At 36.9% G+C, this 15,440-nt stretch overlaps 1 protein-coding gene across 4 annotated transcripts in view; it reads right to left on the bottom strand.

Moving 5' to 3' along the window:
* RALGPS1 (Ral GEF with PH domain and SH3 binding motif 1) overlaps window positions 1-15,440 on the bottom strand; it is a 111,460-nt gene that overhangs the window by 42,777 nt on the left and 53,243 nt on the right. The gene's annotated exons all lie outside the window — the stretch shown is intronic.

Here is a 15,440-nt window from a genome sequence, read left to right as displayed (position 1 = left end):
CTGGTGTGGTATTATTTCAAACGCCTGTAGCAGAAACAAATGGCAATCTGTTTTTTCAGGTATTTGTCTTATCCCAAATAATCCCAAAAATCTGAGTTCAAATAATTCTGTTTTGCCACAGATTTCTCTGACCTGAGTAAGTTACCATTGTCCTCTATTTTCCATGAGTTCAGCAGGAAACACATTTTCTTCTGTCAGAAAGACCTCATGAAAATAAATATTATGACCATGGTACCTTAACACTTAACGAAAGTGGGGTTTAAATTCCTTACAGAAAATATATAAGGATGTGCAGTCCACAGAAGTAGTAGCATTTATTCTTAACAATCCAGAAATCCAAAACTGTTTTGTGGATTTATGAAAATTTGCAGGCACAGAGTGCAATCCAAAATTCACACTACTGAAATTTGTACAAACTCACACTATTGCAAAACTGGAAGTAAAAAAAAAAATCAGTGCAGAAAAAAAAAGACTGGTAACTTGTATCATTCTCAATTATAAAGCTGTCCTGTGAAATAGCAAGGCTAGCAAATCCAAAATAAAGTGTATAATGAACATCACACTGTATGCTTTACCTATACTTCAGTGCATAGTGCCTGGCTAAAGGTTTGTGCAATTCTGCAAATGCAAGTAAGTTATGAAACAGCTGCAGTTCAGCATTTTTGTTAGTCATACATTCACTACTTTGCATCAAAGAACAACTAGCTGATGAAGTATTTCAGATTAGCCTGGAGACTTGAATTTGTTATATTTACTTAATATTACTTAATACTTAATATTTTGATTAAGTGCTATAATAATCTTAAGCATTTGCTGCCAAAACACCAAACACACCAAACTTGGAGGAGTTGTGGACTCGAATGAGGGTGGAAAGGCCTTGCAGAGGGATCTGGATAGGTTAGAGAGCTGGGCGATCACCAACCGCATGAAGTTCAATAAGAGCAAGTGCCGGGTCCTGCACCTGGGACGGGGAAACCCTGGCTGCACGTACAGACTGGGCGATGAGACGCTAGAGAGCAGCCTAGAAGAGAGGGATCTGGGGGTCGTGGTTGACAGCAAGTTGAATATGAGCCAGCAGTGTGCCCTGGCGGCCAGGAGGGCCAACCGTGTCCTGGGGTGCATCAAGCACGGCATCGCTAGTAGGTCAAGGGAGGTGATTGTCCCGCTCTACTCTGCGCTGGTGCGGCCTCACCTCGAGTACTGTGTGCAGTTCTGGGCACCACAGTATAAAAAGGACATGAAACTGTTGGAGAGTGTCCAGAGGAGGGCTACAAAGATGGTGAAAGGCCTGGAGGGGAAGACGTACGAGGAACGGCTGAGGTCACTGGGCCTGTTCAGCCTGGAGAAGAGGAGGCTGAGGGGAGACCTCATCACAGTCTACAACTTCCTCGTAAGGGGGTGTCGAGAGGCAGGAGACCTTTTCTCCATTAACACCAGTGACAGGACCCGCGGGAACGGGGTTAAGCTGAGGCAGGGGAAATTTAGGCTCGACATCAGGAGGGGGTTCTTCACAGAGAGGGTGGTTGCACACTGGAACAGGCTCCCCAGGGAAGTGGTCACTGCACCGAGCCTGTCTGAATTTAAGAAGAGATTGGACTGTGCACTTAGTCACATGGTCTGAACTTTTGGGTAGACCTGTGCGGTATCAAGAGTTGGACTTGATGATCCTTAAGGGTCCCTTCCAACTCAAGATATTCTATGATTCTATGATTTTAAATTATACCATTACTGTGACAACTACAAACACATGCTATAAAAGGAGAACAAAAGCTAAATGTTTTAACAGACAAATTTAGCTCTCTACATATCATCACGTAGACTTTCTAAAGATATCCATAATCCAGAACCCCCTTAAAGCACGCATGCTGTGGTTTAACATGTACGTCTAGGTATAGTGTTAGTTGTAGTACAGGAAGCGATGTCTACAAGACACACAGTTAACTAGCACACATAACAGAAAGAAAGCCATGGAATGCCATTATTTTCCTTTTCTCTCCCCAAAAGTTGCACAACAACACTGATTTGATAGGAAAACCAGAAGAGACAAAAATGTTTTTCCAATTTCTAGTCAGTCATATTTAAGAAAGCCTTTTCCCACATACAGTAACGAGCTTTTACCATACTAAACAAAGCAGAGGACAGACAGAAAGCTACTTATCAATTAACTAACTGGTAGAAAGCTGAAATCCCTACAGTCAGCAGTCTGTAAAACCAAAAGACACCATTCTTAGGAGATTTGCTCATAGTCAGAGAAAATACTACAGTTTTGTGGTTTCGTTGGTTTCACAAAATTTGGACCTTTTCCGTGGACTAAGGGCTGGAATATTTTTTCTACTGAACCAAAGGTATATGCTGGTTAGCCTTGGTAGGACTTAGAATACTTTAAGAACAACTAAACATGAATCTTTGCCAAGGCAACAACATGTGATTTGTAATAGATATTGCCAGTCCAGTGGCCAAACAAATGGGATCACTTCTATCTGATGACAGCTAGCCAGAACATAGCATCAGTACCACTCACATATACCATTGCAGATTATGAGACCGAGTCAAAAGGACAAAATATTTTTTTCAATAAAATGATTTCTATTATTTTTACTTACACAGTTCCAAATTTCAAAATGTTCACAAGAAACACTGACTTTGGTGTTTATATATAACTACTCCTTACAATGTATCACATGCTTTTACTACGATTCGTGAACCCTGCCCAGAAGATTTTCCATTTTAGATCTCATGTTAGAAAAATCTCTACAATGTTAAAACTAACCCAAAGTAGGTTCAGATTCACATACAGCAACACCGCACACTTGACTCATCTATGACACATATCGTCACCTTTGACCCCAAATACATTTGCTTTGTTACTTAAGCTTTTCATTTTTCGTACATTGATGAAAATCTCATCTCTCCCTGTCACTGTATGCATTTTTTACATGTGTCTCTGCTGTATTTACGCTGCCATTCTATGCAGACAGCGAAGACTTTTTTCAACAAATCACTTTCAACTTCTCCAAACAATATTTTTAGGATGGCTCACCTTAACTTTTGGTGTCTTCCTCAAAGGCCTGTTTGTTGCAACTATGCAGAAAACAGCTGACTTTTTCTGATGTGTCTGAGAAATAGTTAGGGGAAACTTACAGTCCTTAATTTAAAAAAAAACAATCCCTTCCTAATTTAAGTTCATTTTAGATTTCCACTTAGAAAATATATTTCGCTATTCCATTTTTTTTTGCCATCTTTAGGACTCCTCTGTCATTCACTGCAACCACAGTGAGACAGTTCAGGTAATTATGCATGCCTAACCTTCTGGTGATTATGCATCTCTGGGCTGCTATCACAAACTTTGCCCTGCCGCATTCTGTTCCATGGAGTCTCACACTGTAGTCACAAATGAATTTTAGCTAAATTAAAAGACACACAACAGAAGGTCCCTATCTCTTCTCCTGTATAGACTTATTATAATATCACACGTAAATAACAATTTTCTTTAAGTGACAAATACTTCAATTATTGAACAGAAAAACAGCATGCATTATAACACTCATGGGAGCAATGAGGAAAAAATTAGTTTCCTATAATAAAACCATGAATTAATAACTTCAGAACTTCTGAAGTCATTAAAGTGTGAGTTAACTGGGAATTTCAACAGTTCCCAGTTAAGTTCCCAAAGCTTCCTTGTTCTATTTATCCAGTACTATATTAAACAGAACTGTGCCAAGGACCAAGAGAAAATTATCCAATCCTGTAATTTTTCTACTCATCCATTTCATGAATAATGTACCTACAACCATGAGTTGCAGGGTTTATGGTTAAAAACGGTTAATTTTAAAGATCGAATTGGTTTGTTTCAATCTAAGAAAAGGTTAAAATTATTTTTTTAAGATACTCTATCCTATGTAAGTCTCCTGCAGAGACAGTAATATCGTCTCTGAAATACGCCCATACTTTCAACAGAAGTTACAGAAAGAATCCTCTAATGAAGCAGTCAAAAGTTATCAAAAAGTAATCACTACATTTGTCTTAGCTTTTTCCCCCCATTTCCTCATCACACAGCCTTATTTGACTTGTGGAGAATGATATTCAAATAATGCGAAAAATCAGAACTATCCACAAGATATGCTACTCTAACATAGTAAAAATGCAGATACTTATTGCTATGGCAACAACACAGCTTTGTTCAATGTCAAAAAGGGTAGAGAACTCCACACCATGGATTTCAATCCATGCCTCATCTTTCAGAAGCAATTTTCATTAAAATTAAAGAAATGTATGTGTATATGAGTCTGGAGATCCCATCAGAGAAGTTGGTGGTAATCATCTTAATATCAAACACACAAAAATCAAACAGTCCATTTCTGTCATGAGTGCAACAGAAAAAAAAATACAATACTTGACCAACTTAAAATATTACAGGAGCATTTATACTTTTTTTCTTATAATACATTTTTACTGATTTCTACCACCTACTTTAATTGCATTCACACAATAAAAACAATTACATATGTCCACTCACTAACACAGTTTTGAATCAACAAACAAAACTGCTTAAATTAAATTTGGCAGTTTCTTCAATCTTCAGTGGCCCTGGAGAGTCCACATATTAAATCCCACAGATGCAAGTAAATGCCTTGAGAAGTCACTAACAACTTCTAAAGTAGATTTTGGAAATGGAAAGCATACTATCATATTTGAATCAATTAGAGAAACTGTATTAACCACCGATGAATTATGTTTAAAATTACCTGCCTCGTTCAAAACTACTGACCACAAGCATTCCAGAAATTGTCAGATTCTTTTTCTCATTTGTAAAGAAGATTTAAAGAGCTTGTTAGTACATGGCCGAAGTATTGAATGGTACAAGTATTGAATGGTACAATCTGTGAAACACAGTCATCTGTGACATAAATAAATAAATAAATAAATCACTCCGAGACTTTGTCCTTGTAGATTCTCTCTGTGTTATTGTGACTTATTACCTAAATTTAGGACCCTAAAGAAGCATTTCAAATACTTTGGGTTATTATTAAACCTCTTCTCCGAACTGCTCAAGCTTCAGGATAGCTACTAAGTAGAATTCAACAAGCAAAACCACAGGTTTTTAAAAAAATTTCACTGCCTCCAGTAGAATTCATAGAAACATTTAACTAAAAATTAACATACAGAAAGACTGCCAAAACATCTAAAAACATCACACTCCATATAGATATTAGCTTAAATGATATAGAGAAAGAAAAAAAACAAGACACATGAGATGAAGGATCAAAACGTACTGTAAGTATTTGTTATAATTCCTGTGTCACTGCAAAGTTATGCAAGCAAAATTACCAAAGAAAGTTTTGGATAATACTGACATTCTCTTGGATAAAGAAGTACAGAACATGTCTGAGCATACCCAGAACTCCAGAAAAACCTTAATGCCAATATTTACAAATGCACTAATGCAATGTTCATCCTGAAGACTGGGGAACATCTTTATGACTGTGCTAGAAAACAAAGAAGTGTTAAATAGCTGTAGATTATTTTTCTACACGTCTTCAAGAAATGTGTAGATTTAGAACTTCGTAGCATGGATTTGTGGTGGACTTTAGTACTAGGTTAAAGTTTGGACTAGATAATCTCAGAAGTCTTTTCCAACCTGAAGGATTCTATTCTATGATTATGACTCTGGGCTTTTTCACACCTGGAAAGCATAGAAAAACTATTTTGGAATATTTACACTGGAATAGGTACTCTATTACAGGCCCGGAATTCCTCAAAAATGATGACATCCAAAATACTTTAGTAAGTTTTCAGTGGAGACAGCATTCATCAAGATAAAACTTAGGGATTGTTCCAGCAAATGCATTTCACAGGTTCAAAAACAGTGTTGATATATCGCATATACATAGCATTAACTTTAATATAAAATTCTAACTCAAAACCAAAACAATCAAAACCAAGAATACAAATAATTCAATAGCTTTAGTGAACATTCTGAAAATTATTTTACTTCATGAAAAACAAGAATGTTGTTATACACTCTTAGGAAAACAAAGAAGTATAAATAGTTGTCGCCTTTGTTACCTCTGTCAGAACACAAGCTAAAATCACTTTATAACCGTATTTTAAATAGACAATACTTCCACAGAGTATTAAAAAATTTGACCCTCATCTCAGAGATGCACTGTGAGAGGACAAGAAGCAACTGAGATAAATTGCAACAATGGAAATCCCAATTGGGGCGGTGTGTGTGTGTAAGAAAAATTAATCACTGTTAGAGGGGTCAAGCACTACAACATTGCACAGAAAGGTTGTGAACTTCCATTTCTAGATATTTTCAAAACAGCTGGACAAGGTCCTCGGTATCCTAACCTAATTTTAAGTAAGCCCAACTTCGAGTAAGAGGTTGAACTAGATAACCTCCAGATGGCCCTTTTTCTATGTGCATTTTTCCCCATTCTGTAGTAACTTGGTGATGTGGCTGTGGAACTGCCCTGCGAATGGTACCTATATGCATGATGACAGAAACCTGGCTAGAGAACAGCAGTTGTGACAGATATTGCAGCAGACTATGCCCTTTCTAAGCTAAAATATCTGTGCTTATTATTTTAAATTCATTAACAGATTTTGAGATCACTGATCATCAAGCATGGCACACATATGCTCATAGTCATGAGTCCAGTTGGAGACCGTTAACAAGTAGAGTAGCCCAGGGGTCAGTACTGGGTCCAGTCATATTTAAAACCTTCATTAATGATCTGGATGATAGGGCAGAGTGAACCTTCACTAAATTTGCAGATGACATGAATCTGGAAGTGTCTGACGCACCAAAGGGCCACGCAGTCATCCAGAGGGACCTCAACAGGATGGAGAAATGGCCTGACAAAATCTCATGAAGTTCAACAAGAAGCTGAGTTAGCAATGTGGCTTTGCTGCTAAGAAGGTTAATGGTATTCTTAGCTGCATTGAGCAAAATATTACCAGCACATCAAGAGAGGTGATCTTTCTCCTCTGCTCAGCACTGGTGGGGCCACACCTGGAGTGCAGTGGCCAGTTCTGGGTGCCCCAGTACAACAGAGACATGGACATATTGCAGGGAGTCCAGCAAAGGGCCACAAAATTGATGAAGGGACTGGAGAATCTCTGCTATGAGGAGAGGCAGGGAGAGTTGGGACTGTTCAGCCTGCAGAAGAGGAGGCTCAGGAGGGATCTTAACAATGCCCATAAATACCTGAATGGAAGGTGCAAAAGAGAAATAGAGCCAGGCTCTTTCCAGAGGTACCCAGAGCCAGGACAAGAGGCAATGGGCACAAACTGGAACACAGGAGGGTCTGTCCGAACATCAGAAAGCACTGCGTTACTGGGTGGGTGATGGAGTACTAGAACAGGTTGCCCAGAGAGGTTGTGGAGCATCCTTCCTTGGAGATCTTCAAAAGCTGTGTGGACGTGGTCTGGGGCAACCTGCTCCAGGTAATCCTGCCTGAACAGGGGATTGAACCAGATGACTTCCAGAAATATCTTCCAACTTTAACCACTCCATGATACTGTGATATAATACACCTTTGCAGAAAAGGATGCGGCTGCTCTTCCAATATTTGTTATTTACTTGACAACTCATAACATAGTTGGGGGGTGGTGGTGGTGTCTGTATATATCTTTCTGAATCACACTCTACGGAACAATGGCACATATGTTACTATGATGCCCTCTCATCACAATGTGGCTGAGGCGACCATGGCAGCATTGTGAAGGCATGGACTATGACATACAGATAATGGTTCCCTCTCAGTATTCCCCCATACTGCACACTTTAGTACAAGATACAGGCAAAACTTTAGGTGCAAATATAAATTTCAATTAAAAAAACACATTGGTATGACTAGAAGGAATGCTTTGTTTTGGCTGCAGAGAAAACTATTACTCACAAAACATAAAATGAAATGATGGGTTATTTGTTTTCTTAGATGTTAATAGCCAGGTCAAACTGTTTCCAGAAAATTTGTGTGCGCACAACTGGAAATGTGTAAATTCCACAATTTACCCAGGCATGTTGATACATTATTTGGTTTAGGCAACTCCAGATAATTTTGGAAGTATTCTAAGTATAAAAAGCAGAGCTGGCTATGGATAAAACACACTTAAAGTGCTGCTCATTCTATCCCTATTTTAGAACCTTGCGCGAAGTTTGTGTTAATGAAATACACAAGAAGGCATGTATGGTGATTTTACTCAGCTGGGCATCTGAGCTCCACCACAACCACTCTCTCACTTCCCCTCCTCAAAGGGAAAGGTGAAGAGAATATAATTAAAAGGGATCAACGGTTGAGATAAGGACAGGGAGATAACAATTATCCTCATGGGCAAAACAGACTCAGCATAGGCAGATTAATGTAATTTATTACCTGTTACTAACAAGCTTGAGCAGTGAGAAACAAAAAAAAAAAACTAAAAACACCTTCCCCCTATCCACCCTCTTCCACCTCCTCCCCCCCGAGTGGTGCAGCGGAACAGGGGCTGCAGTCAGTCTATAGCACTTTCATCTCTGCAGCTCCTTCACAGTCACTCTCTTCCCCTGTTCCAGCATGGGGTCCCTCCCATGGGATACAGTCTTTCCTGAGCTGATCCTATGTGGGCTTCCCACAGGCAGCAGCTCTTCAAGAACTGCTCCAATACAGGTTCTTACCACAGGGTCCATCTGTCAGGAGCAAACTGAAACAACATGAGCAGCTTCTGGATTCTTTTCACAGAGATCACCCCTGCAGCCCCCTGCTACCAAAACCTTGGCACGTAAACTGAATACAGCATGAAGTCAGGCTAAATAAACTTTCCTCAATATGTCTTTTTTCTGTCCTTTGTCCTGTGTACATGCACACCATGAATAATCTCTTTGCTCCTGCTCTCCGACCAGGTGAGTGATAACACCATACATATTTTTCCTCTTTTTAGATGTTTCTGGTATCTACTTAGAAGATGTTCTGGAAGGAACAAAAACACCTAATAAGTTCATGTCTGCTCTGATTGATTTTCCCTTATTCTGTACACCTGTTAAGAGTCCAGATTTGTCAGGAAGAACAGCCGTAACCCTCTTCGGTGATTTAATCAATCCAATGCAAAACAGTACTAAGAATCTTATAAGCAAGACAGAGAGACGAGTGGGAATCATAAAGAGAGAAAATGGAATAAACTCTAGGTGTTCCTCATGAATACGACATAAAGTTACAGATAGAATTTATTTTATAGTCATAACCATTGTATACAGAACAGAAAGAAAACAAAAGAGGTTTCTAACCAGTTATCTACTCATTTTGATATGGAGTGTTGCTATTTGCTCATTTGATGAAGAATAGAGTATTTCACTAGTGGATCCTAAAATTGTAATCCTTGCTAAATACAAGGACTAACTTAGTAATAACTTAAGAGTTAATAACTAAATTAATAATAGTTCTTAGTCAGGATTTAAGACAATTTCTTCTTTCTATTGTTCTTCTGAATTTGGAATACAACTGTGCTACAGAAAAGAATGACACATGGCTGCATTTCTTTTAGTTGAAAACAGACAGATAGGTTTCAATATATTATCTACAAATAATATTATCTAGAAAATAGAGAATTCTTTGTCAACTTAGGTACTTGCTATATTTTTTTCACTAATAATAAGTTGAAAAATGCTATCTGTAAAATGTACACTTAGGCAAAACTGCAGGTATGGTATGGGAAATCATTTTAGCATATGCATGCAAAACAGATACACAGTACAAGAAAAAAAAAATCTCTTACCAGTTAAATTAATTTTACTTTTGATGTGCACATCAAAAATGAATGAAATCTTTTCACAAAAATTATGGAAACAGCACTAAAATGAATCTAAGTTGGAAAGGAAATAGTAGTCTACCTTGTCTGCCCTAGAAATCTATGTTAGTCAGTCAAAATTCAGCCTCACAAAAAAACTTCCCTCGCAATTTTCTGTATCAAAGACTAAGAAATCTTGTAATAAAGTGCAGTAGTATTGTTACAGAAAAGCAGTAATCAGTATCGATAAAAACCAACATTTAACAGACTTGCATAAACAAAAGAAGATGCATCAAATCATTAATACATTTTTCCTAGACAGCTACTTTGAGCTACTCACTTAGGTGGTTCATCGAACGAACTTGTTTCTAGTCTTCCCATAGTCACACACAATGCATCTAGACCTTACTTAGTTCCTTAGTTAGAATTCTGTCATAAATGACAGCTATAGGATATGAGGAAATATTCATAAAGCCATCTGATAGTTAAGCCTCTAGCCCACATCTGTTTCATACAGCCATTAGCATGAAAACATCTGTTTGCCTTGCCTTTAATTAACTCTATAGTTTATGTATTTTTAGTAAGTAAATCATGGTCTTAATAAAACTCTGTTAAGAAAAGATTTAAACAAACACTAGAATCTTTCTGGGACATATAACAGCTTGCTTCCCTTCTACCAAGCATTTTTGCTACTGTAACAACCTGCCTGCATTTGTACATTCTGAACTGCACATTTACTTTGAGATTTTCAAAAGTATCAATGATCCTTGTGGGCTCCTTCCAACTCTGATATTCTATAATTCTATGATTTTATGCTAGATGCTATACTGCACCATCATTATATGTTAAAAAAAAAAAAGTGAAAGATTACAATAAACAAACTAAAGTGAAAAGAAATACAAGGCAGATGACTGAAGAGTCACTGAAGTTATAAAACAGAAAAAATAGACCTACTGGACTTAACTCTGAGAAAGGTGGTAAACTGGAAGTTGAAAACATTCTAGTTCCTGGATGAGTTTAGAAAGAATCAGTCCTTCCTCTGGTCCAAGAGTGTGCCAATGGTCTGTTCCTTGTTATAGCTCTATCCGCAAATGTGATTGTATAATGTTTACATTTTTCTTTCTCAGTCATGTCTATTTTGTGTCCTCTGAGTCGTAAGAACAGGATTAAGAACATACGCAAAGCACCATGTAAGTGCAAGCATCTCAAGTTGTTCAAGGTAACTCTGCAACTGTTACTGAATAGTAGTTAATATTTAGGAGAAAGAATAAGCTTGGAGCTATTTTCTCCACCAAATAATAACTTAGTAAAAAAAAGTCTGGTTTTGGTCTTCCAAAGCTGTTTGTGGATTGAATGCAATTCACTGAATAGTTTGGGATGACTTTTTTTTTTTTTTGCCTGAGCTTAGTTTGCTAATCAGACGAGTAATAGTCGTTTGCTTCTTTTATCAAAAAGCTCAACACTGAAATGTTTGCTTCAGAGTACTCGGAATACTTAAACCACTAACCTGCAGTTCATTTTTCATATTTAACATTGTTCTACATTGTTTAGAGTTTTTTTGTTTGTTTTTCAGAAAAAAAGGAAGAGGCTTTTTATGGAAGAAGATACATCACTAACAAAATTGCAAATGCTTTTAATTGCCATGGTATTACTTCTGCGAGTGTTAACAAATATAGACTAGCCTTTTCAAACTTCATTAACTTTCCCACAACAGTGGTTTCTGAGATCTACCATGGAAGCATTTATTTGTATAGAGTCCTTTACTGCAGAGATTTTAAACAAATGGGCAGCATCAATCTTTTTAGGAATACAAAGAAAATAACAGTGACTTAATATGACAAGCATTTTCTACTAATGCCTGGCAGAGACAGCTGGAAATATTAGAGCTCCTGCAGTAAGTGACACAACATTGCAGTGTAGTTAAAAATACATAGGTTTTAAAGGAAATGAAAGTAACACAACGTCAATGAATTTTTCAGTTTGACAGCTGATTTAAAGTGCTTCAGAGAAAACTGAAAATTCCTGAAAGACATTCACTCTTTTTGACGTACCAGATCCCCAACTAAGCAGTATAACATCATGTTGCATCTCATGCAAACAAAAATTGTTGCTGACCTATATAAAGTTTTGCCATTCTCTACTCAAGCACATTGATGACCTCAGAAAAAAATCTTTCAGAAGCTGGGCTGCTAATCCAAAAGGCCACTCAAAAGTGTCTGTAAATATATGAGACTTCTCGGAAAGTATTACATGAAACACTAAAAAACATGAAAACAAACAAACACCCCACCACCTCAATGAGCTCACTCTCTTCCTTTAAAGAAATATTATCATTACTTCGTACTTCGCAACCCCAAAACTAAAAGAAGGACATAAGGCCATAGTGCTTCCTGAATAACCTCATCCTACTGGATCACTGAAGTTAAACATTCCACATTTGTTACTGTAGCAACACAGCCTAATACAGAAAACCAGACAAATAAGCACACTGGAAATCAAGCAACTTTCAAATAAGATTCCAGTATGTGAAAGAAAATGTTACCAGTAGTTCAGGTGGAGTTTTGTTCAAGAATTTATGTCCAAAATAGCCTCTGACTGGTGTGAATAATTCCTGTACCCTCTGAAACAGTCTAAAAAATGCTGAAGCTGGCAGAAATTCCCAACAAAGCTTTCCTTTGGAGCACAATCAGATTTTCTCAAGAGTACTACAAAATTTTCTCGTTTCTCCCTCTCCCCCACCCATTTCCTTATGTTCTCCCCATGAATCATGAAAAACATATTATAAAAAATTAATATTGTAATAGTGATTCTTTTCAACATTTTAAAACACGTCACCCCATGTCAGAAAGCAGAGAACGCTAAGGAAAAAGAGTATAGGAAAAGGCAAAGATACAGTAGTTGTTTTTGAGATTCAGGTTCCTCTCACCAGTAAGCTGTGGTTTAGGGACTTCCTGAGACAGATCTTGTATAAACATTTCTGTGTTTAAGTCTGGGTGGCATTTCTTCTCTCAATCTCCCTGTTCACCTTTTCCTTCTATTCCTCCTTGTGTGCTTTTTTTTTTCTCTTCAGTTTTTGGTTTTGAAAGATCATGCGGCAAATGAATTCAGCAATTCAACTGCACACTGTTTGAAAAAGTAGTTAGTTTGACTTATTTCCCAAAGTTTGCCTTAAGATTGCAACATTCTTATCTATTTTGCTTACCTTGAGCTAGTAATTGCTGACCTAAGGTTAATTTCCTATGACCAGCTGCTTCATAGTATTTTCTCAAGTTCTCAAAGCCAAGTCTAACATTAGACCACTCCTTTCTGAATTACTCTGATGAAGAAAAAATTCAGATTTCACAGCCAGAAATAACTGGGACCTGCCAGTATTAGCAGAATGTGCTATTCTGCAATCTTGGATTTGAATGGAAGTTGATCTCTGAGATTCTCAGTAGGAAAAGCACACGGAACAACTATGAAGTGTGTTGAAAATTATTTCATGAAGCCTAAAGCCCCCAACAAAAGCAACAAACTCTAATTCATAATTATTACAAAACCAAGGAAAGGGCATTCCCATCTGGTCCAAACAGAATGCCCACACAAAGGCTAATCCCATTTTTCTCCTCTGTGCTTCCCAAAGGGCAAGCATCAAGTGCTCTACCAAACAATTCAGATATTCTATAAACACAGGGCACATCCAAATAAACGCTACCTGTCACCTAGCAAGAGGGCACATCTTTATTTTTTCCTCAACAAATAAACTGTAACACTCTGAAGAAATAAGGCTTTGCAAAACACAACTTTGAATGATCCACACAGAAACCTTTCTGATAACAGTCTGTTCAGAGTGTTTTAAAATAAGAAAAAGTACTCAACACTTAATCAAAAGATTGATCTCTGTAATATTGTGCTTTTTCTTATTCAGAAATGAGGGTGATCAAATAAAAAAGGACTAGTTATTTTTAATCTTTCAAGTCTTTTTATTAATAACATGTTTTTCTGTAAGAGAACATTAACGACTTAAGAACACACAAGAGAAGTCTTTAACCCAATGAAAGAGACAGACTAAATTCCTAGGCATTTAATTACACTTTTTTAATTGCCCTAAAAAAATCAATGAAACTTAAGCATATACTAACGAACTTAAAAATGGTTATGGATAATATATGAACATGGTCCTAAATAAGATTATTGAGAAATTCTGAACCATATTCTTGGGAAAGATTTCACTTACAAGAATCTTGCTGTTCTGGGATAACAGCAAGTTAGAAACATGTATTTTTCTAAAAAAGCAAAGAACTGAAAGCATTCACTTTTAGATTAAAATTAAATATTTGACTCAGTAGTAATCAAGGTAGACACTTAACTTTTCTGTCTCTGTAAATGGCCAGGAATTTGAAAAATTGATCATTGCAAAAACTAGGCACCTTCATAACTTGGCAAACACTGATGACAACCACACTTCACTTCTCCTGTTCTGTCCCTCAAGAAGCTCTATGCAGCTGTACGTTGAAAAGGCACCTTGGAAATGAGGGAGGGGTAATCATAGGCAAACTGAAAGAAATTTTTTTTTTTTGCTAAGTATTTCAAAAATGAACAGAATATTCACACTGCAATTCAATTAAAACTTTTTTTTTCCCTATATAAAATTAATGCATTGGAAAAGCTCTAAAATGCTTTAATCTCAAGTATATAGAACACGCTACTTAAGTGCACTAAAATGGCAACTTCGGTCCCTGCTTGTATGTCTATGGCAAGAGAAATAAGTAAACTTTCAATTTAAACTACAAAAAAATGATACGATAATGACAGTAACTAATGAGAGGTGCTAATATTCTCTGCAGGTATCACAGGCCACACACTAAGGGTACAAGAAACAATTACAAGAAAGGGGGAAAACCCTAAAAGCATATGGAATTACTAGTGTAATACATTTTAATCTGCTTATTTGTCCTTTGACTAATTTCAGTGTTCCCATATTCTTTTCTTCAGTTTCTTCAAAGCCCAAAGATCCTTAAAAGTGCTTGAAAAACTATGAGCAAATAAATTATTGGACCGCATTATAGGTTTCTACAGGTGACTGACATACAATTACAGTGAATTGTTTGGTTTGTAAAGCAGTTGGTAAAAAGGTAGTTTAAAATGTACTTCTTTGCTCTGTTAAGCTTCACTTTTAATTTTGCTAATTTCTTTGCAAGATTCCTAGCAAGTTTTAAGTACATTGTAAAGATGAATTTTACATTAATTCAAAAAATTCTTTTTAAAAACAGAGGTAATAGCTAATGACCAGAAATACTCTGCATATAGAAACTTCTGTGACAGCAAATTTTTAGAAAGGTTCAGGGGAATAAGACCTCATAGCAATCAAATGAGAAACATGCTTTAGACTACTAGAACTATCAGGCAAGCATTAAAAAATGCACTGGCGTTCACCCAAATTATGGATTCTCAATCTGCATTAGATTATTATAAGAGTTAGCTTGAATTTGGACAATTTTACATTCTTTTTTGTCTGAGAACATGCTGCTTCCTGATAGAAGTGACCTAGGAAGTGCTAATAAATAAATAAAATCAGTGGTACTCTGAATAAAGCAGCTTTGCTGTATTTGTCAGCATCAAAGAGGACCCATCAGTGAAAAACTAGTAGAGGCTCCTTCAATGTCTGGATGAAAAATATTCCTTCTCCC

Source organism: Anser anser, assembly GCF_964211835.1.
Source record: "Anser anser genome assembly, chromosome: 21".
NCBI classification, from domain to species: domain Eukaryota; kingdom Metazoa; phylum Chordata; class Aves; order Anseriformes; family Anatidae; genus Anser; species Anser anser.
Note: the sequence above shows the minus strand (reverse complement) of the source record. Positions and strands in the feature narration are given on the sequence as shown.